Source organism: Lathyrus oleraceus, chromosome 5 (assembly GCF_024323335.1).
Source record: "Lathyrus oleraceus cultivar Zhongwan6 chromosome 5, CAAS_Psat_ZW6_1.0, whole genome shotgun sequence".
Taxonomy (NCBI): Eukaryota; Viridiplantae; Streptophyta; class Magnoliopsida; order Fabales; family Fabaceae; genus Lathyrus; species Lathyrus oleraceus.
In genome coordinates this window covers 10,396,045-10,420,288 of record NC_066583.1, presented here as the reverse complement: position 1 = coordinate 10,420,288, position 24,244 = coordinate 10,396,045, and the positions used below count along the sequence as shown (strand labels likewise).

At 32.0% G+C, this 24,244-nt stretch overlaps 1 long non-coding RNA gene across 1 annotated transcript; it reads right to left on the bottom strand.

The window, feature by feature from the left end:
* Window positions 1–10,456: 10,456 nt before the first annotated feature.
* Window positions 10,457–11,093, bottom strand: LOC127078347 (uncharacterized). Its single transcript, XR_007787829.1, has 3 exons — window positions 10,967–11,093; window positions 10,802–10,875; window positions 10,457–10,694 (listed from the first exon to the last, which is right to left on the bottom strand). It is a non-coding gene; the product is annotated as an uncharacterized LOC127078347 (long non-coding RNA).
* Between the last annotated feature and the right edge of the window lie 13,151 nt (window positions 11,094–24,244).

Below are 24,244 nucleotides of genomic sequence, written 5' to 3'. Positions count from 1 at the left end.
CAATCGAAACAAAAAAACTTAGGATATCATTGCAGTTTTATTAAAGAATTTTAAACAATAAATTTATTTTTATTATTATTTTAGATTAATTTAACTGAATTTAAAATTACAATTTTATTAATTTATGTATCTCGTTAAATTTTATTATAAAATTTATATATAATTTAATATATTTTGATGCTATCTTTAATTTTTCATATATTAATACATTTGTTTTTATCAAGTAAAAATTAATTTAATAATATAATATAATACAATAATAAACTACCAATTTTTAATTAAACATATTATTTTATGATATTTTATATCTATCAGTTAATGTCACAATTAATTAAGCAAACATTTAAATTAACTTATCAGTTATCAATTATCAATTATAAAATATCAGTAATCAACTATCAGTTACCGGCTATCAATTATCAAGTATCAGTTAATTATATAAAACAAAGCCCATGTAAGAATGTGATCTAAAAATGTACATTCACAATCAAACAACTAGTAAAGGAAGGAAGAGATTATGCCCACAAATTAAGATATTGGTTTAGTTACAGCTTCTAAGTATGTAGGATTTAGAAAATTTGTTGTTAACAGAAAATTTAGATATCAGCTGTATGGTAAAGTTAAAAATTTGTTTGTTTTATCTCTAAAATAAATAAATTTTAATTTATTTTAAAAAGTGATTTTTATAAAAATATTTTTTTAAATGTTATAAGTTTTTAAAAAATTTGTTTTTTGTAAATTAAAAAAACTAATTTTAATATCCTATAATATAAACATATATTATTGAAGATCAAAACATAGTCAAATTTAATATATTTAAATATTTGTATCTCAAAAATATTTTTTTAAAAAAATTTATTTAAATAGTAATTTTTAAAAAACTTGATACCCAAAAAATGTTCAAGATAAAATATGAAAAAAAATAATATTTTAAGAATAATATTCAACCCAAATTTTTATTTTAAGTTTTTATAAAAAAAACTTTATAAAATAATTTTGCATAAAAACATGTAACACTCTAAAAATTATTTTATAAAACATGCTGGCCCCAAAAGTGCTTAAAAGAGAGTTGAAAAAATCAAATCAATTTAAAATTAGTCTCTTTTTTTTTTAAACGCCACAACAATTTTTAAGGCATACCGAACATAGAGTAAATTTTGCAAATAAACCACTATTTTGGTATTTCTAGTGAGGGGTTTGAGATGCCTTTTTTATGACTATTCAGAAGTGTAATTTTTCTTTTATTCCATTTTGAAAATATTTCTTCTAAGAATTTGACTGGTAAACGATGAAGAAATGATGAATAAAACAAACAATCATAGCAAAATGGAAAAGATTATCTAAATTAAGATTAAATATGTTTTTATCTTTGATATATCACTGTTTATCTTATATATTATTTAAAAGTCTCTTTTCAAGTAAACTGGTGATAGAGAAAGATGTGAATGATATAAATACTCTTTGGTCTTAAAAATGGTATCTTGATAGGTTTACGAAGACTTCTTATATTAATTCACTTGAAAATCCTATCAAGTATCAGTAGTGTAAATTAATTCTTTCATGCCATACAATTCATTAAGATACTACCGTTCTTAAATAAATCTTAAAATATATGATTCTCACAAAAATAAAGCATTAAAGTGTGTACCTTGTTCCATTATGATTATTAAAGATGATTGTAATCCTCCTAGACTCAATATATCCCATTCCTATTGATACTTCCTCTAAATCCTTTCTTGAAGGCTATTTGTTTGAGAAACTATTAAGGAAGGAAGAGAATCCTTTCTGAATATATATATTATTCATACGTCTTCACACTAACATATTTTTATATTATTTAAATAACACATTTTCATTTTATTTAAATAAAACATTTTCATATTATTTAAGTAATTCATCTTCATATTATTTATATAATACATATTCATTTTAAATATTTATTAAAATATTCTTACATTCTCTCATTTGACTTGTGTGACTTAACAATACATCAATTATTATGTGAAATAATAAACCTTACATGCCTTGGTTTCATCATTTATCATAATTAAGAATATAAGTTAATGAGAGTCATGATGGTCATATATCATTTAATTGACATATTTCATTTCATATACTACTATATTAACCCGTCTCTTCATTATGATTATTATTTGAGAAGTTCATAACGAGTTCAATAATAATGTCATTTTTAATAATATAATTTATTCTCATTATCATTAATTGCATGAATTCATAAATAAAAAAATAAAATAAATCAGAAACATTACATAAATGAGCTCTGAGAGTCACATACATCAATAAAACATCACAATTAATTAACAACTATAATGCACGTGTTTTTTAGATGTCCAACAAATAAGTTAGGTGGTAACCCTTGCATCAAAGGGTCAGCAATCATAACATTTGTGCTAATGTGACCAATTGATAATCTATGCTTCTAAACATCTTCTTTAAAGAAAAAGTATTTTAATTCCACATGCTCAAAACACTTAGAATACTTGTCATTTTTGGAGAAGAAAATCGTCGCAGAATTATTACTATATATTTTTCAGTGGCCTGGAAATACTACTGACAAATCTAAGTCCTGAATTAAAGTTAAGTAGCCAATTAGCCTAGACTGTGGCCTCAAAGCATGTAAAAAATTCAGTCTCCATTGTGGATTCAACAATGACATACTGGTTCACACTTTTCCATGATATCAATCATCCATCCAAAAGATACACATAACCAATTGTTGACTTTCTCGTATCTACATAATTAAAAAAATCTAAATCTGAATATCTAATAACCTCAGGATGATATGTTCTCCTATAAGTAAACATGTGATCTTTTGTTCCTTGCAAACATCTCAATACTTTCTTAGTAGCTTTCCAATGGTCCATCCCTAGATTACTATGGCGTTTGCCTTGCATACTAACTACAAAACGGATAACTAGTCTCGTACATGTTTAAGCATACATTAAACTCCCAACAACAAATGCATAAGGAATAATTTCCAAATGTTTCCTTTTCAAGTCATTCTTTGGACATTGCATGTGACTAAATTTTCCTCCTTTCTATATTGCAATAAGAGATGTTGGACATTTATCCATTCTAAATCTTTCTAAAACTTTATAAATATATGATTATTATACAAGCCTAATAATCCTTATGATATATCACAAAATATTCTATTCTAATCACATAACTTGCCTCACCTATATCTTTCATTTAAAAGTTGCCAGAGAGAAACTAAGACCATTAGTTGCAAGAAAAGTATCATCAACATAAAGGATTACAATAATAACATTGCTCCCACTTGCCTTTAGACATGAACTTCAATCGACAACGTTTTCCTTTAATCCAAAAGACATAATAGTATCATTGAACTTGAGATACAATTGACAAGAAGCTTGCTTAAGTCCATATATTGAGTTCTTAAATTTAATTACAATATATTTATTTCCTTCTTCAACAAACCCCATAGTTTATTGATGAAAAATTCTAGCAAGTGTACTAGTCTCGTCAAAGTAATAAATTAAATTCGTTTCCATAGGGATTGAGAATTTTAACAAGGTAACAATAGTGCAAATTAAAGTAAATAATAGAGGGGGGTCAATATCGATTTGGTACGAAATAAGATTGAGAAACTTTACGGAATAAAATTCAATGATTAAAGGTGATTATATCTTTATTCTGACTCCTCTACTTATACTTGTTGGTAAACTCTGTATTAATTGAATTACTCATATGTTAAAGTCCTATGGTAAATTAACAAGACCATCGCAATCAATTCTTTGGTGTACAACTCACTAATTTACACAATAATTCTCTAATTCCTTAGGCCAATTTAGAGTTAAACTAGATATTCTACGTTCGTTAATTCAAAATCCACAACTTATAATTATCTATTCATAGTTAATTATTAAGTTGAATATGTTTCGAAGATCATATCGATAGACTTACAATAAATAATTCATACTCATCTGATATCGATTTATGTACTCGTTAATACACAAAAATATTTAAAATCAAGAGCAATTAAATAATAACAATAACATAAAAAAATTCAATTAATCTCAATCAACTATATGATCCAACAAGGTACAAAAATGTTTGTCTCAAGGAAGATAAATATCTTCAATGACTTCCAAAACCCTCAAAGTTCTTGCTTTAGAACTTCAAGCAATCACTTTATGTCTCCAAAATTGGAGCCCTAAAAAAGTAGCCAAAAAACCCTATTTATAGCAATTACTATGTGTTAGAGAAGCGCACCATAGCATCTGTGTTAGTGTGTATTACGGCCACACTGTGACATTATAGCACCCATGATGTTAGCATCGCGGTCACGTGAAAAACATAGGTGAATTAAGTTTCTTTTTTTTGTTTTCCTTCAAATTTTCTCTAAGTCCAAATTTCTTCCTCTTGGTAGTTTTTGCTAATATCTTCCACACTTTAGCTTGGCATTTTCTGATTATTCCATCGATTTCGTAAATATTTTCTCATAATATTATGTAATAAAAGAATGTGATCACAACCCCAAACTTAATCTCTTGCTTATCCTAAAGTAACCTATTTTGCACACTGAACATTTCATCAGAATTAAAATTCTTACCCTTGATAGGCCACAAGTATACGACTATATCGATTTAGTATAAATGGTTTGTCGAATCCACTGAAATCAAATACAACTATCGCTATCTTTCGTTCCTATGTTTCGTTAAGGCAACACAAATAATTGGTTTTATGCGAAAAAGTAATAAATCATAATGAATTAGTCAAATAACAAGTAAGAGACCGAAACAACGCTTTTCGTCTACCAATTCTATTTATACAAAATGCAATCATTTATTATAATGAGAATCAATATTCATTTGTAGAAATTATTCAACTAATAGTGATGCCCTCTTTCGTCGGCGCGTCACCGGATTCCTAAATAAGTTAAAACCACATTTCCCAATGAAATTATCATATTTAATTTTTTTTTTAAAAGCTAAAAATAAAATCTTAATTAATTTCAAGATGCTTTCACTATTGTCGCGGGGCAGAATATACCACGAGAGCTCATGCTCCATCATAAGATGATTTGAGAAAGGAAGAGGCAATTCCCAACTTTCAAATGAGTTCATGATTCGAGCATATTATGCATGATTTGAATCAAGCATCTCTGCAACCTAGATTCAAGCATTCTAATTTATGATTCAAGCATTCTAATTTGTGATTCAATCAATACTTAACTCATTGATATAATTCAAATTTCTAGGCTAAAAATGAAATATTTGCATGGATACATACACTAAAACATTGAACGGAGGGGTTCTCAAAGGCATAATACTAATTATAGCCGAAGAAAATGAATACAAATGAATCCAAACGAATCACAAGCATTTGTTAAAAAATAATACACATTCACATGATTACAAATATGTGATAAATCAAATAATCCATATAAACACAAATTGACAAATAATTAAAACTAAAATGGTGTCGACGATGACTGTAATTTCAGCCATTATTTGTAATGTTATTAAACTGTTAAATAATGTTTCTAAGTTGAATGGATCCATACTTAAATTATGAATTTAATCACTATCCTAATAGTATTTCAAGCACTCTTTATATTTCTTAGAGTCGACATGCAGGAATGCCCAAGAAAATTTAGCCTATATTCGAGTTTACACAAGACAGATGAAAACTCAAAAGTATATAGGTTGAAACTATGGAATCTACAATGAAGAGGAGTTATTTTATGTTACTTGTTTTTTCTAAATACAAAATGATCAATTTATAGGTCAAGTAGTGTTGTTTCACAAGGTTGGGATCCTTGATGAAAGACACCCTTTCAACAGTATTTTTTACTAAGTGTTGCAAACTTTTGTCTACTATAACATTTTACAACCGTTGCCTATTTCTGAATTGAAAAAGCAAACAAACTTCACTTGCATATTTTCCTGTCATTTTGGAACACATCCATGATCATTAATTATTGTTATTAATTACAACATCTAAACAAAAACTAAGGTATGTATTTTATAATTTGATATTTTAAAATGAAGGAAGTATGGTAGAGGTATATAAAATATAATAGAATTAAAGTTACATGTTTAAATTTTAAGTATAAGCAAATATGTAAATTTTGATTTCTGATCATTGCCCTATCATTCTGAAGTATGATAACTAGTTATGGGGGCCAAAATCCTTTCGGTTTAATAATCACTGGTTGTCTCATTCTAAGTTTCCTAAACTGGTCCTTAGTCCATGGGTGTCTTCTTCCATTGAGGGTTTGAAGGTGTATGCCCTTATGGGCAAGCTTCGATCCTTCAAGGTTATTCTTAAAAGTTGGGATAAACGGGTATTTGGTGATCTAGATGCTTAGATCAAGTCTCTTAAAGTAGTTATGGGTAATCTAGATTTGTTGGCTGATCACATTAATCTTTTAGTTGAGAAGGTGAAGACTAGATCTAAAGACATTGTTGATATATGGTCTTTGCTTAGGGTGAATGATTCCCAATTGTTTCAAAGGTCCAAGGCTAAATGGCTTAAGGATGGGGATACCAATTTGGGATTCTTCTGTGTTTCTATTAAATGTAGGAGCATGTGGAATTCCATTCAAGCCTTTAAGAAAATATATTATTGGATAGAATGAGTGATCGAGATTTGACATTAGGTTGTTTCTTACTTCTTTAAGAGGTTTATGGAACCGAGTGTTATTCGTCCTAAGCTTGATGGGTTAGCCTTCAGGTGTCTCTCTGAGGAGGATAATAAGGCCTTGACATCTCCTTTCCTTCTAGAGGAGTTAGATAGGGTGGTGGCTCAGTGTGACAAGAATAAAGGCTCGGGGCCTTATGGTTTCAATTTTCCCTTCTTTAAAAGGTTCTGAAATCTTATGAGGGAAGAGGTGGAGATTATGTTTGATGAGTTCCACCACTTTTCATCTCTTCACTATAGATTTTCTTATTTCTTTGTAACTCTTATTCCTAAGGTTAATATTGCCTCTTCTTTAGGTGATTTTCAACCTATCTCCTTAGTAGGATCGTTGTATAAGTTGGTGGCTAAAGTTCTAGCAAATAGGTTGGGAGGGTTGATGGATAAGCTTATTAGTTCTAACCAGTCGTGTGACATTTTAAACCCTAAATTTCATTTTTTATAACATGACTTGTGGAATATTTATTTCATATAATAAAACAGGGTATCACATCAAATGAAAATAAAATAAATGTTTCTCGTATATGAGTACTTGTTCGAACATTGAATCAAACATAATAATCCAAAAGTATGAATTCCAACCCCGATGTCACACTATCAGAGTCTTATTACAACCCAACACACTAACTACTTCCTTAACATGTTTACTCAATCCAAAATAAAACAAAAAATAATAAAGGCACGAAATTACATAATATAACACATCGCGACACCATTTAAACATAACTTAGACACAAAATTGATCAATATTAACACATATTAATCAAGGTAAATATGAACTCAACAACTATATACATAATTATGACCAAACATACCAATTCACACAAGCACCCTAAGGATCTATCATTCAAGATGAAAACCCCAATCTAGGTTTCAAGACAAATCATCTCTTATGGAAATTTCCACCAGGAATTAGGCCGAACTTGAGTTTCAAGGGAAACTCCACTGTCCTAAACTATAAAATATCCAATTATAGAACAATCTCCCCCATATTACCTTTTGTTTGTGGACTTTTCTCCATGGAACTCCTAATAATGGCAACAACTCTCCCTTGCACGCTAGCTTTTGCAACCTTTAGGTAAATTAGAGATTCTGGAGAAGAAGAGGATTTAGTTAATTTTGAAAGGTTTTTCTCTCAAAGTAAGTTTTTTAAAATTGAAAATTGATTTTAGGCAACAACAGAAATCCGCGGCCTAAAATTGAAAAACCGTTGCCAAACGTTTTTAGGGGCGATTTTCCAGACGTGGAATAAACAGCCGTTGCCTCTTTTTAAAGGGGACGGTTTTTTCACTTTAGCCCACGCAGATACAAAAGTGTCGTCTAAAACCTGTAAACAGACCACGGTTTACAGTGTTAGTTTAGACTACGGTTTAATTTAAGCCACGGTTCTAAACCGTTGTCTAACAGTTTTACTAACTTTCAAAGTTATTACAGTTAAGTTTAGCCACGGATCTAAACCGTTGCCCAAACTAACATTATTATAAAAAAAAAGTGAGACATATTTTTATTGATCCATGTGTGATCTAATTTACCCTCAAGTATAAGGGACAACTGAGAATAAAAAATCAACTAAATTAAATCAAAAATAGTTTTGACATAAATCTATTAAATTAAAGCACAATAATTTGACATAAGCACATGTGAACATAAACTTGAAAATTGAGATCATTCCTTCCTAAACATATCTTATTAAATTTAGTTCTATCTATCATAACAGCAAAGGCACCAACCAACAATCAATAAAACTCAAAGAGAGAAGTCACAACCATAACTTAAATTTATAAATATTTTCAAACAACCTTAGTTAAATTAGTTGTTTGAAAACTAAGAAATGCTATTTATGCAAATACCTCACTAAAAGGATCCTCTATTACTCAACAGTGTTTTCCTAAATCAAACAACTCCAACATTAAGTTTTAGTTATCAACAAATTTGGAAGCATAACTAAAAGACTATTACATACACAACAATATTAATGATAATTTCAAAAAATTGATTCTATGAAATTATATGTCCAACATTGACACCATCTGACATATATTAGCAAATTATAAACTCCAACATAAAGTTTTACCTTTGCTAATTTTATTGACAAGAATTGCATTTTGTGATAATGTACCGTAAGTTAGGTGAAATATATTTATTTGATCTTAAAATCAAAAGCTTATAAATTAAAACTTAATCAAACACTTTAATACAACCTAATTAATTCCTTTATGAGTCATTTCCAATAGCAAGGAATTGAGCATGACTAAAACTCTAACCTCAACTTGTCTTTGAAGAGGCTGAACATAGTTAATGATTTCTTCAAGCATTCCAACTTTTTCAGCTTGTAAATACTTCATCCTCTTGCTAATTTTTTTCTCTACCAACCTGCACGAAAGCAAAATATAAACAGAAAAAAATATAGTGAATAATCAACCAATCTTGCACCAAATAAATGTCTAAATGATTTCATTGTAGCACAGAAAGTAATTGTTAATTTGTACTTACTCTTTCAGCTAATTATGGAGAAGAAGAAAATTGTTGATGTTGGTGTTGAAAGTATATTCTTGCTTTTTGTCTTTCTAACATATTTTTGTCATAAATGGCCATTTCTCTTCTGGCTAGATTACTTGAAGTGTTGAGACATTGTAACATGAAGTAATAGTAAAGAGAATTTGAGAATAATTAAGTAGATTACTGATTTAAGAAAAATAGAAGCACAACTGATCTTTATAATTTCAGAAAAATGATATAGCATATTAGCATAATCAAATCTTTGTTATTGAATGATATTGACATAGATTTTAACAAACATATCAGTATTATACACCAACAACAACATATGAAAAATTAGAAGAATAGATTCTATTGAATCTAGTAAATTGATACCTCAATAGAAAACCTAAATACATAAAAAGCTTTACATAGAAATCAAAGAAAATCACAAACCCTTCCAAATCTCTCTTAAAACAAACGTTACTAGCTAACATTAACATACTTTCAGCTGAGGAGGTGGATGGTGGTAGGCTACTACGAAACAAAAGCTAGAGGAAATACATGAAAGCTAACAAGTCACTACGTCAAATAAGGGAAAAGAGGGCGCTTATTTTGGCCTATAACAGCGCTTTTAAGCGCCCTCTAATCTGGCGCTGGCATAGGTAAAGACAGCGCTTTGTTCTCCTGGAGAAAGCGCTGTCTAAAGTGGCCACATTATAGTGCGCTTTAAGAAAAAAGCGCCCTCTGGAGTGGTCCATAAAGGGACACCTTAGAGGGCGCTTTCTGGAAAAAGCGCCCTCTAAAGTTGTCAGTGTAAAGTGTTTAGAGGGCGCTTTCTGGAAAAAGCGCCCTCTAAAGTTGTCAATGTAAAGTGTTTAGAGGGCGCTTTCAGGAAGAAGCGCCCTCTAAAGTTGTCATTGTAAAGTGTTTAGAGGGCGCTTTCAGGGAAAAGCGCCCTCTAAAGTTGTCAATGTAAAGTGTTTAGAGGGCGCTTTCAGGAAAAAGCGCCCTCTAAAGTTGTCAATGTAAAGTGTTTAGAGGGCGCTTTCTGGACAAAGCGCCCTCTAAAGTGTTAGTTATTTTAAAAAAATTTGTTTGAAAAACAGTGGATATATATTTAATTGGTAACCTGTTCGCATGCTGCAAAAGTGTAAAATTCATATTGATTTCATCCTTTAATCCAATGTTATACACCATTAATCCATTGATATATACAACATGAATCCATTTATATACAACATTAATCCTCCATATATACAACATTAATATATGATTCTTTGATCAACAATATACAACAACATATTCTCAAAGTACTACAATTAAGAGAATAAAACATAGCAACCAACACCCAATGACCACTGTATCCAAAAGCTGTCTAGTAGTTCTAACCAATACTAAACAAAAACGCCCATCCACCCATGGTGGCAAACATGTTCTGTATATCCAAAAGCTGTCTAGTAGTTCTATCGCACATCCATACAAAATAAGGCTCAACCAAAACAACAGATGGTAGCATAAGTAGTCCCCTGCAAAAAGAACACGTCCAAATGCAAATAACACAGAACTGTCAAAAGGCGATTGAGCAACAAATAGTAAACAATGGCATAAAGTTAAATGACATAGCTAATATTACCTGAATTCCTGCATGGCTGTTAAGGTAAAAATCAAATTCCCTAGGGTGACAAATGCTGGTGTCTACCACGGTTCCTTTGACAATTTAGAACAACAAAATCAGCAAAAAGTGATAAATTCAAATGATAATATATACCAGCTGCGTTGAGAAATATATTGAAAAAACCTGGCATAATATTTCCACTTCTATCGGTCTCTTTGGGGTTGACAGGAAAGAGACGGGTGTGATGTCTCTTTTGGACCACTACAAAAGTAACTTTAGGTAGATACCCATCCTCTATTGAGACACAAGCCTGATGAAAAAAAATTAAAAATTAAACGCATAGAATTTAGTGGTGTATTTTATGAACGACAAAGTAACAAGAAATCAACTTTGAGAAGTCCTAAATTCTGCCTACAATACAGGGCTGCAAAGTTGATGCAACAAAAAACATATAACAATATATGGTAAGTACCTGTATCTCCGACCATATTTTTTCTTTGCCAACCTTCAAGTCCGGACTTCTCCAATTATCACATGTAATCGGAATATGTTGTCGAACAAGGAAACCAATGTAACTTGCCAACATTTTACCTGTAAAAAAGAAAACAATTAAAATCAGATGACAAATGTAAAAACAATTAAAATCATAAAAGTCATTTTACCTGTAATAAAGAAAACAATTAAAATCATTTGACCTGTACCTTTTTCACTAAGTTCTCTTTCTTTTCTTGGTTGGAATATGTTCTACATGTCTCTTAACAACACGGACGGTTGGATTGATCCAAATACCCTCATTATGATCATTTCTAATATATGAATCATTTGATATAATATTCTCATCTTGATCATTTCTGGTAAACGATTCAATCTCAACATCAATATCACCTTGATCTCCAGTGTTTTCATCAATTACTTTGTTGGAAAAAAGAACTATAGACCATTTCGTACTTTTCGGATCATTGACATAGAACACTTGTCTAGCTTGAGAGGCTAGAATAAAAGACTCATCTTTGTATCCCACCCTATTAAGATCCACTTGCAAAAATCCTGACTTATCCATTCGAATGCCGTTATTATTTTCAACCCACTTGCAACCAAATATAGGAATCTGAAACTTCTCATAATCAAACACCCAAATGCGCTCGATAACACCAAAATACGACAGATTTGCAAATTTGGGGTTTAAGTCCTTCACACTTGATATGTGCATTGCTTCAGCTACCACGGTGACACCACTATTCTGCATAGTACTTTTATCATCTTGTTCTTTGGTATAAAATGTGTATCCATTAATCGCGTATGCGCTATAAGAAAAAACATGGAAACTTGGACCATATGCTAAGCATCTCAACCTTTCTGTTATTGAAGCGGGATCTGAATAATACTTTGAATAAATATGATCCTTAAACCAAGGTATAAAACATCGATTGTGCTCTCGTACTATCCAATTTTCATTTCTATTGGGATTTAAACCTCGGAGAACATCCTTGTGAATTTCAACATACGGCTCAACCTCATTCTCATTGTGCAGAACATACAAATGCACTTGATCCCGTTCGACCCTTGATACTGCCACGATTTTATTTCCAATTAGATTTTTTCCTTCTTTCTTTTCGACAAGCTGAGACTTGGGGAGTCCGATTGACTGAACATTAGACAAATATTCAGTACAAAACTCAATCGCTTCTTCAACAATGTATCTTTCAACCATACAACCTTCTGGTCGACTTGGGTTCTTCACGTACCCTTTTAATATTTTCATATAACGTTCAACAGGGTACATCCATCTCATATAAGCTGGTCCACACAATTGTGTCTCTTTCACAAGATGAACAACTAGATGTACCATTATGTCAAAAAATGATGGAGGAAAAAACATTTCAAGCTCACACAAAGTAATAACGATTTCTTTTTGCAACATTGGTAAGATCGCAGGATTGATCACCTTACTGCAAATTGACTTGAAGAAAGAACACAACTTAGTTATAGAGCTTCTTACTTTTTCTGGAAGAATAGAACGTATACCTATTGGGAGAAAATGTTCCATTATAACATGGCAATCATGGGTCTTTAAACTCTTTAACTTGAGGTCTTTCATAGACACAAGTCTTCTAATATCTGAAGAGTACCCTTCTGGAACTTTAACTTCACTTAGAAACTTACACAATGTTTTTTTCTCCTTTCTAGATAGAGTATAAGCAGCAGGCGGTAGATATGTTCGTTTTCCTTTCTTCAAGGGTCCTAATTCAGTTCTTATTCCCATCGCTATCAAGTCCTTTCTTGCCTTAAGGCCATCCTTAGACTTTCCTTGTATATTGAGTAACGTGCCAATAACACTTTCAAATACATTTTTTTCAATATGCATAACATCAAGAAAATGTCTCACATACAAGGACTTCCAATACGGCAATTCAAAAAAAACTGACCTCTTCTTCCACCCACTTTTGACAAGTGTGTGGGCAAAAGGCTTGCCAAACTGAGTATCCAAATCTTTCACCTTTTCAAAAATTTGATCACCCGTCAATATAGGTGGAGCTCTGCCTTGTTCTGTCTCTCCATTGAACGTCTTTCTCCATCCACGGTAGTGATGATTTGAATTTAAGAATCTCCGATGACCGAGAAAGACATTCTTCTGACCAAACTCCAAGCGCTTCCAATCTGTTTTATCTTCACAAACAGGACACGCACATTGACCTTTTATGCTATACCCTGATAGATTTCCGTATGCTGGAAAATCATTAATTGTGCCAAACAACATCGCCCTCAAGTTGAAACTTTCTTTCCTATATCCATCATAAACCTCCACACCGGTCTCCCACAAAATCTTTAAATCTTCGATTAAGGGCTTCAAGTACACGTCTATGTCATTCCCTGGTTGTTTAGGTCCAGAAATCAACATAGACAACATCATGTACTTACGCTTCATACATAGCCATGGAGGTAGGTTATAAATCATAATAATCACAGGCCATGTACTGTGTGAGATACTCTGGATACCGTGTGGGTTCATTCCATCAGTAGATAATGCCAAGCGAAGGTTTCTTGATTCTTCTCCAAATTCAGGATAATCATTATCAATTTTCAACCACTGTGGTGAATCTGCCGGATGTCGATACTTTCCATCTATAATTCTTTCATCTGCATGCCAGGTCAAGTGTCTTGAATCGGTTTCACTACGAAACATGCGTCTAAATCTCGGAATAACAGGAAAATACCACAAGACCTTTGCTGGAGACAACTTGTTCTTATATCGCGAGACACCGCATTTAGGACACTCATTTAACGATGCATACTCATTTCGAAACAAAACGCAATCGTTTGGACATGCATGTATCTTATCATAGCTCATGCCAATAGAGCACAACATCTTTTTGGTCTCATATGTTCGATTGGGAAGAACATTATCCTCAGGAAGCATATCTTTCAAAAGGGCTAATAACTCTGTGAAACTTTTATCCGACCACCCATTGCCCGCCTTTAAGTTGTACAACTTTAATACCGCAGACAATCTTGTGAATTTAGTGCAACCATCATACAAAGGTTTCTCTGCATCACTTACCAACCTCTCAAACATTTCGGGACAATCCTTAAGATCTCCTTCAAGTGCTTCTGCAATCTCTTCAACTCGATCACAATCGTATGTATCTGCGCCACTATAGTTTGAGGCATAGGTCGTACTATCCCCCGGTTCAACATTCTCGTTACTTTTCTCACCATGCAAATTCCAACATGTATAACTTCGATCAATTCCATGCCTCATTAGATGCGATGTCAACTGAACTGCGTCAACCCGTTTCCCATAACAACAACCCAAGCAAGGACATATCATTCTACTGGGGTCTTCGGCGTGCGCAACGGCAAACTTAACGAATTCTGATACCCCATTCTCGTACTCTCTCGACAACCGATTGGAAGACATCCATGTATTATCCATTACTAATTAGAATAAATAAAAAACAATTTCAGAAGAGTTCAAACACATTTGGACCTAGGTTTCTAATGATACTGGTGTTGACACAAAATCAGATGTTCATAGGTCGTATAACCCATTGCATCCGCAATCATGGTCACTAAAAACCAACCGTCAATTTCCTAGTGCATCCGCTATCATGGTCGAAACAAACGTAGAAGGAGGAAACGCGCAGTAATAAGGTAAAACAGAAATTGGGCAAAGCTAAAACAAAGCAATAACATAAAACAGTAATTGGGAAAAGCGTGTACCTTTGATTGGTAGAAGGAGGAAACGCGCATGTAGATCTAACAGAGGTGGAAGGAAAACGCCTCAGAACCCTAACGTGAAAAAGAACGCTAATAACAGATAGTGAAATAACAAAACGCGCAGTATGTTATAATTTTAATGTTTACTAAAGGAGACATTAGAGGGCGCTTGTGGAAAAAAAGCGCCCTCTAAAGGGGGCCTAAGAGGGCGCTTATGAAAGCGCTCTCTAAGGCTTTCCAGAAGCGCTTTATAAACTGGAAATGTACATGGACTTAGAGAGCGCTTTTTCAAAAGCGCCCTCTAAGGGTAACCTTAGAGGGCGCTTTCACAAAAGCGCCCTCTATTGTTGTCCCTCCATTTTTTTTTGGCTTCACTTTAGAGGGCGCTTTGTTACAAAAGCGCCCTCTAAAGGGGGCCTAAGAGGGCGCTTCTAAAAGCGCTCTCTAAGGCTTTCCAAAAGCGCTTTATAAACTGGAAATGCACATGGACTTATAAAGCGCTTTTTTAAAAGCGCCCTCTAAGGGTAACCTTAGAGGGCGCTTTCTAAAAAGCGCCCTGTATTGTTGTCCCTCTATCTCCTCCTTATTTTTTCGCTTCACCTTAGAGGGCGCTTTATTACAAAAGCGCCCTCTAAAGTGCGTTGTCTATTCCAGTTGTTCGCTCCTTATTTTTTCTCTTCACTTTAGAGTGCGCTTTTGTAATAAAGCGCCCTCTAAGGGGCGCTGTCTATTCCAGTTTTTGGCGTAGTGAGTGAGAGGAACATGTAAGCTGAACGAACGAAAGAGAGTGAGAACAAGGAGATGAACGAGTGAAAGCTAGGGCAGAGATGTTTCACGAGAACAAGAAGAAGAAACGCAAGCACCGATTGAAAGGAACAACAAGAAGAAACGCAAGCACCGATTGAAAGGAACAACAAGAAGAAACGCAAGCACCGATTGAAAGGAACAAGATGAATGTTAATTAGGGCGAAATCGAAAATGAAGCGTAGAGAACAAAATCTAAAACCTAACTCTTTTTAGTTGAGTTTTTTACCCTATTCCGAAAACAGAGTTTCGAAAAACCTACGACCTTTATGTGAATATGTGAAGGTTATGAAACGGCCACATATACATAACTGTAGAATAAGGTGAAAAAGCTACAGTTTTAACCAAAAATTTAAAAACTTGTCAACGGCTAAAAAATCGCGGTCTATTACCTTTTAAGTTACGGTTTTTCAACCATTGCCTATTATTTCGTTGCCTAAAGTAAAAAGTGTTGTAGTGAATTTCTTCATGTTTTCTCCTTTTTCTCTCTATCTCTTCCTTTTCTCTATTTCACTCTTTTCTCTCCTTAAAAGAAAATCGTATTTTTACTTTTTATTCACTCCCCAATAACTTGTCTTCTCAACTCCTTTCCCTATTATTCCAAAAGAAAATTAATTTAATAATTAATTCTCAATAATTCATATTAATAATAATAATAATAATAAATAATAATAATATTAATAATAACAATAATAAAATAATAATAAGATAATAAAGTTATAAAAATATTGTAAAATTGAAATAATAATATAAATAATATTATAATTATTTATGGTGTTAAAATTTGTCCTTCTTAAAAGGGAGAATATTAGTTAATGGGGTCTTGAAAACCAATGAGGTTATTCATTTGGCCAAGCAAGAAAGTTTATCTCATCTTTAAAGTTGACTTTGAGGTAGCATGTGATTCAATTATCTAGAGTTTTCTGGATTGTATGTTTGTTAGACTCAACTTTAATGATAAGTGGAAAGCCTGGATCAATGCTTGATTATTCTCTAGTAATTTGATTGTGTTGGTTAGTTGCTCCCAATTCTAGAAATCAAGATCCAAAAAGGATTGAAGCAAAGAGAACCTCTAGACCCTTTCTCTTCCTCTTGGTTGTAGAAGGCACGAGTGAGCTGATTAACAACGCCTCTGTGTTTAGCCTTTTTTTATTCCTTTAAAGTTGGACCCTCTAATTTGGGGTGTCTCTCATCTTCAATATGCGAATGATAACTTAATCTGGTTGACCTGTCGATTGAGAATTTATAGAACATAAAAGCTATTATAAGGGGCTTTGATCTTTCCTCGAGTCTTAGGGTTAACTTTCATAAAATTAGCTTAATTGGGATAAATGTCTACCTTCATTTTCTTCACCTTAATGTTGGTCATTTTGATTGGCCGTATTAGGTAAAATAACATATGTACAAAATATAATTTTAAGAAACATGTGGGACAAGATGTTCCAGCATGTGTCCCAGCATCTGCGTTTTTTGCTAAGAAGAACTCAAGAGATTTCAGTATATGTTTAGATAAAGTGTTTGACATAAACAATTAAGCAAGAGATTTGAAGATACAACTAAAATGCTTGACATAACTAGTTAAGCAATATGCATAAGATTTGAGTTTTGAGTATCTTCAGATGTGCTTCAGAAGAGTTGTGATGTTGACTTCTTCAGCTGATCTATAGGTTTTATTTTGGGAAGAAGTTTGTGTTGATAATCCAAAATCAACTGGAAAAGATTTCAATTTGTTTCAATCAAAGAAGATCTTACTGGATGTATTATCAAGGAAAAATTGGTCCAATAACTACTCTAAAAAGAAGACTTATATGAAGAGTCATTTTTGGATACTCTGGTGTAACATATGGAACACGATGTTCTAACATGTGTGTTACAACATGTGGTCTCCATCAATAAGACCGATGTTATTGTATGATGTATCATCTGACAACTATTGCAGTTGTGGTTTAATATTTCTCTATCCAAGATTCACTTTATAACAGAAGATATACAAGTTATGGAGAAGAGTTCATTTGGATCTTTTGTTGCAACATGTGGAACCGATGTTCTAACACGTGCAGTGCAACATCTCGTCTTGTTCAGCAGGCCATGATGGATGTCATTTTGGAGCAAATTTTTGGTTAAGATTTAATCAGATTCATTGTTGCATTTAGCAATGTGTTTGTGTGATTTGTTTGACAACTGGTCAAGATCAAATCAATTTAAATGAAGATTTGAATTTGAATTAATAACAAATTATATCTTTTGTTGGAGATCTTTATGTAGCAAATCAAATCCAACAATATATGCTATTATTCGTGACGAAATTAGATATGAAATCAAAAGGAGTAAAGCTCATAAGACATTACTATTTAAGGAGACTCAAACCTCACTTTTGAGATGTGCAAATTTCGAAAATATATAATGTTAGAGTTTATATTTTGAATCTTTATTTGTGCGCTACTCTAAGGTCTTCTTTCATATCTTAAGGTATATAATTTGATTTCTCAATTGAGTTGCAACACTCTGTCTATCCTTTAATATCTTATTGACATTCATGTTAGCAAGTCAAATTTCTACAATCTACATCAACAAAACCAATTTTCATTTTTTTTGGGTTTGCAAGTTATATTTGTTGGATTTATGATGTCAAATTCTTATTTTGATTTGCTAGCTAATGAATTAAACATTGCAATCATCTCGGCCTTTTTTTCGTCCACTAACTAGTGAAGAAATATTGAATAAGAGACCAAGATATTAGTTTTTCCAAAAAGGATTAAAAGATTAAAGAAAAATAGAAAAACTACAAATACATTTAAACCTTAAAAGAAATATGCTTAAAAAAAGAGAATCTCGAAACACACATGATTTTATTTCAATCAACCTTGTGTATATAAAACACAGAGAAGAAGGTTATTCAGTACGTAAGATATATAATTTTAATATCATAAATACTTTCACACATTCACATATTTGAGTACATATTGATATCAATAACAGACAAACCATGACCAGAATCTCTCATCAAGAAATTAGGCATTTAGTTTAGACACTTCTTAATGTACTTAAGACAATATTTAGGAGGATTAAGTATACACAACTTACGCAATTTCGAACATATTGTAATAAACGGGAGCCCGAACACAATACGATTTTCATCTTTCTTCATTTGATTCCCACTTCTTGCACCATCAACGGCACTATAGCCATTCAGAAATAATGCCATACAAATGACAAGTAGAACAAGTGAAGCAGTGATTTTTGCCATTGTAAACAGTATAGGAATGAGTATTTTTATTCACTTCTTATCGAGATGTTGTTTTGCATGGAATAAAATGGCTTCATATCAGTCAAAATTATATAGCACAGATGATTTTCTTAAATGATAAAATTAAACAATTAATGTGGCTTTGCGTGAGGAAAATATTTTGACCAAATTGGTGAAGTTAAACCGTGTGGATAGCATGCATGGTGTTAAATATGAGAGTTAAATAATTGACCAGTTGATTGATATAGAAGGAATAAATAGAAATTCATTAGTTACATGATAGGAAAACTTGCTAACAAACTAATGAAAATATAGGGTGATAAGTTTTAAGCTATTGACTATGTATTTACATCTTCACTTTCATTTGGTTGTTGATTCTCTTTCGGTGCTTTTATAGATACTCACTAACACAAATTAGATTATTAGTTAAAATTGTAAATGAGTATATGTTAGCCAAGAAATTCTAAGAGGAATTTCGACAAGAAAATGTACAAACCTACCATTTTTATATTTATGCAAATACATCTTTTATTCATTTAAAATCATTTTATACTTATTTTTTTAGCATTTAAAGGCTAATTTCGACAGTCGAAATAAATTTGTTAAATTTGTTAGTTATATTTACAACATAGTTATTTCGTTGAAAACACTAAATGTTCATTGCAAGAGATCTAACAAGATCGAAATGCATACCCTCTTTTCTTAGAATCTCAATACAAACTTACCCTAAGATTTACTAGTTTGGTACTTCAAGTAATTAACTCAAAACTAAGTAATTATTTACCAAGAACACCAATGAACAGTCTAATGTTGGAAGTTTTTTCTATGTAAAATGGAGCAAGGACAAAACCATGACCATAATCACTTTTCTAATAGTATTTCAAGCACTCTGTATATTTCTTAGAACTTACGTGTATGAATATCCAGGTTAATTAAGCCTATATTCGAGTTTGTGCAATATAAATAAAAACTCGAAAGTAAGGAAGATGAAAATATGGAATTTACACTAAAGAGGAGTTATTTTATGTTATTATTTTTTTCTAAATTCAGAATGATCAATTTATAGATAAAATAGTGTTGTTTCAGAAAGTTGCGACTAGTGTTGCCTATTTTTATTTCTTACTGCAACGTTTCACAAAGCATTGTCTATTCAAAAAAGCAAACTTAAGCGACGTTGCATCCTTTTGCCTACTGCAATAGTACAACCGTTCCCTATTTTCAAATTAAAAAAAAAAACTTACTTACATATTTTCTTGTCATTTTGAAACAGACGATGATTATTAATCATTGTTATTAATTATAAAAATCTCACTTCTAATAATCACAAGATCAATTATAAAAATGAAATAAATAATCTCTCTCTCTCTCTCTCTCTCTCTCTCCTCTCTCTCTCTCTCTCTCTCTCTCTTCTCTCTCTCTCTCTCTCTCTCTCTCTCTCTCTCTCTCTCTCTCTTCTCTCTCTCTCTCTCTCTCTCTCTCTCTCTCCTCTCTCTCTCTCTCTCTCTCTCTCTCTCTCTCTCTCTCTTCTCTCTCTCTCTCTCTCTCTCTCTCTCTCTATATATATATATATATATATATATATATATATATATAAACTTAGACATTTATACTTTAAATAAACTTAGATAGATATAAATTGAATATTGTCTAAAACTATATAAACTTACATACACCAAAATATATAATATAGACAATGAGAGATAATGAAGGAGAAATTAAAAATCAATGAAAATAAGAAGTTGAAGTAATAAATGTTTATCTATGTGCTTGCAGGTTGGGGTGGGAATAAGCTAGGTGAGCTAGGCTTTGTCAAGTCTATGTTAAAAAAATTCAAAGTCTAAGTTTGGCATGTAGTCTATCATATGTTTATTTTTAGGTCTGAGTTTAACCTTTTCGAATGCCTGATTGACCTAATAGCGTACTTAAAAGCCTACCTCATTTGAACATTTGTAAATAATAAGTTCAACTAATGTTAAATAGACTATATAGTTAAAAGATCAATGAGACTAAAGATATGTTTTCATTGACTCATTTGAGGTTAGCATTTAGCATAAGTTTTGTGATACTATTTGTTTGAGAGAACTTATGAAAATAACTTATGGCAACAACTTATGACATTGTTGTTGATAAGGTTTTTTCAACTTATTTTCATAAGTTCTTCAATATAACCAAGCTTTATTTTCGTATTTTATTTTAAAGTACAAAATACAATATAACAATAATAAGTTTGTTCATTTTTATTTAAATAGGTTGGTCTGGTAGGTTTAAAAGACTTTTTATGGTCTGTGGCCTAGCCTTTTTAGCAAAACAGGCTTATAAAAAAGTATGGTCTGACTTGGGCATGTGTAGGCTAGACCGTAGGTCCGTGTTTGTTGGTCTGCCCTATTCCCACCCCTACTTGCTGGTATAAAGTTAATAATCCCACATAGAGATCCTCAATGAAATTTTGATAACGATAACAACAATTTTGTGTTGAAGTCGGTGAAAATAGCTTTCAACTCTCAGATGATGGTGAACCAACTAGAAAAAACCTCTCAAGCCTCATCAAAAAAAGAGACTCAAGATTGAAATGGTTATATTATCGATACATCTGGCAATGAATCTTAAAGCCTCAATGTATTGAAAGAGAGAAAGTGTGAAAGTTTGCCATGTTGTGTCTTTCTGAGTGACCAGAGTTTTATAAAAGTAAGAAAGTAGCTTTTAAATTCTAAAGCAACTCATACACACACTTAAAAGTATATTTCAAGACCGAGCCAAGTGATTAAGAAACTGTCGACTATGTTTTAATATATTTTTGTAAACTACCCCAATCGATTGGGGATTTAAACAAATCGATTAGAGAAACTTTTTTGAACCACCAAATTGATTGTAGAATGGATAAACGTTTAAATAAACAATTGGGAATACATCTTACTGACTTATAATGGCTTAGTATCCTTTCTTTCCTTTTAAACAGTGATAATCGATTATTTGTAGGGTTTCCAATCAATTAGAGCAAGATGCAAATCGTTTAGTAATTTAATTTTGCCCATGGATCTTTTCCTTTTCTGGATTTTCGTCTCCTATATAAAGGAGGCTCACCTCCACTTTATTTCACACCATTTTCTGAAGTTTTACATTTTGTTTGGAATTTATCTCTCTATTTTTTCTCTTTCTCTCTCTAGAATTTTTTTTCTTTCACTTAAGTTACCTCGGTGCTTTTGAGTGAAACATTGCTTGTAAGGAAGAAATTGTATTAGTCATGTTGTTTTAATTCTATAGAGTGTAATGCTTTTGGAAAATTGAGTATGATTTGTGAGATAAATGGGTCATAAAATATTTGTTTAGGTTTCTGGAACTTTGCCGAAAAAAGTTATGGTTGGTTATAAAGATAAACCTAGAATATCATAAACGGTTTGTTAACTTAGCATGGGTAAAAGCTCCCGTTTTGGTAAAGGATAAGTGATAACTCACTATGCACGAGGTATTCTATCCCTTAATACTTGATTCTATCTTTATTATTTAGTAAATTATTAGAGTAATTTAAGTTCACTTTTAGTGTTTTAAATAAGTTTGTGAATAGCACAATTGGTGCTCTCATTTATGAGTTTTTATGTCTTTGTTACATGTATAACACCGATTTCTGATAGTTGTGGCACCACAGAACTGGAGAACCACTTTAAACTTAACTTTTAGCTAAGTGTAAAATGCAATGGAGGTCACAAAGAGTGGATGTTCATGGCTTTATAGAATATGTTCCGTCAACCAGGGAATTTGAGTGCATTTCAGCTAGAAACTAGAATGGATAAGAGCAAGCACTAAAATACAAACAGCTGCAAATAGTACGGCCACTGCATCATGCGACTTGTCCCCTCTTCACAATAGGTCTGCAACCAGACGCTTCGTCCCCTACATGTGTTATGTGCCTTTCCCAATACTGGTACGAAGATGAAGAAATGGAGGGAATATTATGATTCTCATGGGTTAAAAGTGATGGATAATCAAGAAGCCCATGATCTAATACCTCACCAAACCTTATAGGAGGCCGACTACAAAAGAATCCTTTGAAATAAATGAAACATGTTTTAGACTTAGAGGGGATACTTGGTAGAAATTGGTGTGCAAGTAAGTTGAATCAAGTTTGGAGAATTCCTCATCTCTTCTTCTCAAGTGTAAGGCACCAGTATCTGGTGTGAAACAACATGTTTCTTACTGATTAAAGATTGCAAGAAGACAAAGAAGTTACTCTTAGGTTTTCATTTCTTTTTCGTCACGTGTTTAAGAATGTTTAGTTTATGATCCAATGTTGATGTATGTATTGAGTTAAACATGAGCTAAACCATTTTATGTTAAGAAATGTGAAATTAATATGACTTAATACTTTGTTTTACTTGATGTGATGTTAGTGGCTGATGTTATCATGCATTTTATTGTTATCAATCTGATGCTCTGGATGATCATCTTAGAAAAAGATAAAAGCTTTTTGATGTGAGGAATCCATAAACAAGTGAAACTCATGATAAATATGATTGAAAATAGTAGGATAGGCATATTCACTAGAATATCTACTTTAGACATAAAGAGCTACTATCATAGGGGAAGTTTTGAAAGAAATCAGACATGCATTAAAGTTAAACGCGGAGCTTAGGAATTTGTCCTCTTGCTTTCTTGCATATGCTTTAGATGTTGTAGAAATACACCATAACATCACATTTCGACCTCATTTGACATGATATATCACATCATATACACACAATAGATAAGTTAAAATAATGGATCATTTCCCAACACATTCTACATTACTGATTTCACTTACTTAAACTAAACTTAGTTATATCATTGTTTACTTAAAAAATTGAACTTGTGACAACCATCATTTATTTTTATTTTTGATCATGCTCATTCGTAAAAGATAGTTTTATAAATCAATCTAAATTATTATACTCCATGTGGGAACAACATTATCACTTTTTATCACTTGCTACTGTAGATCGTGTATACTTATACGTTATATAATTTTTATCCACAAGTTTGTGGTTCTGTTGTCGAGTAGTGTGCCTAATAATGTTGCTTTGAGAGGTTAAGCTCAAAGTTTAAACCAATATTTTATATAGAGACGGACATGGATAACCATTTAATATGAACCAACCCATTTTTATATTTATGGTTTATAAACCAAATCATTTGTCACAAAAATCAGTTTGAAATTCATA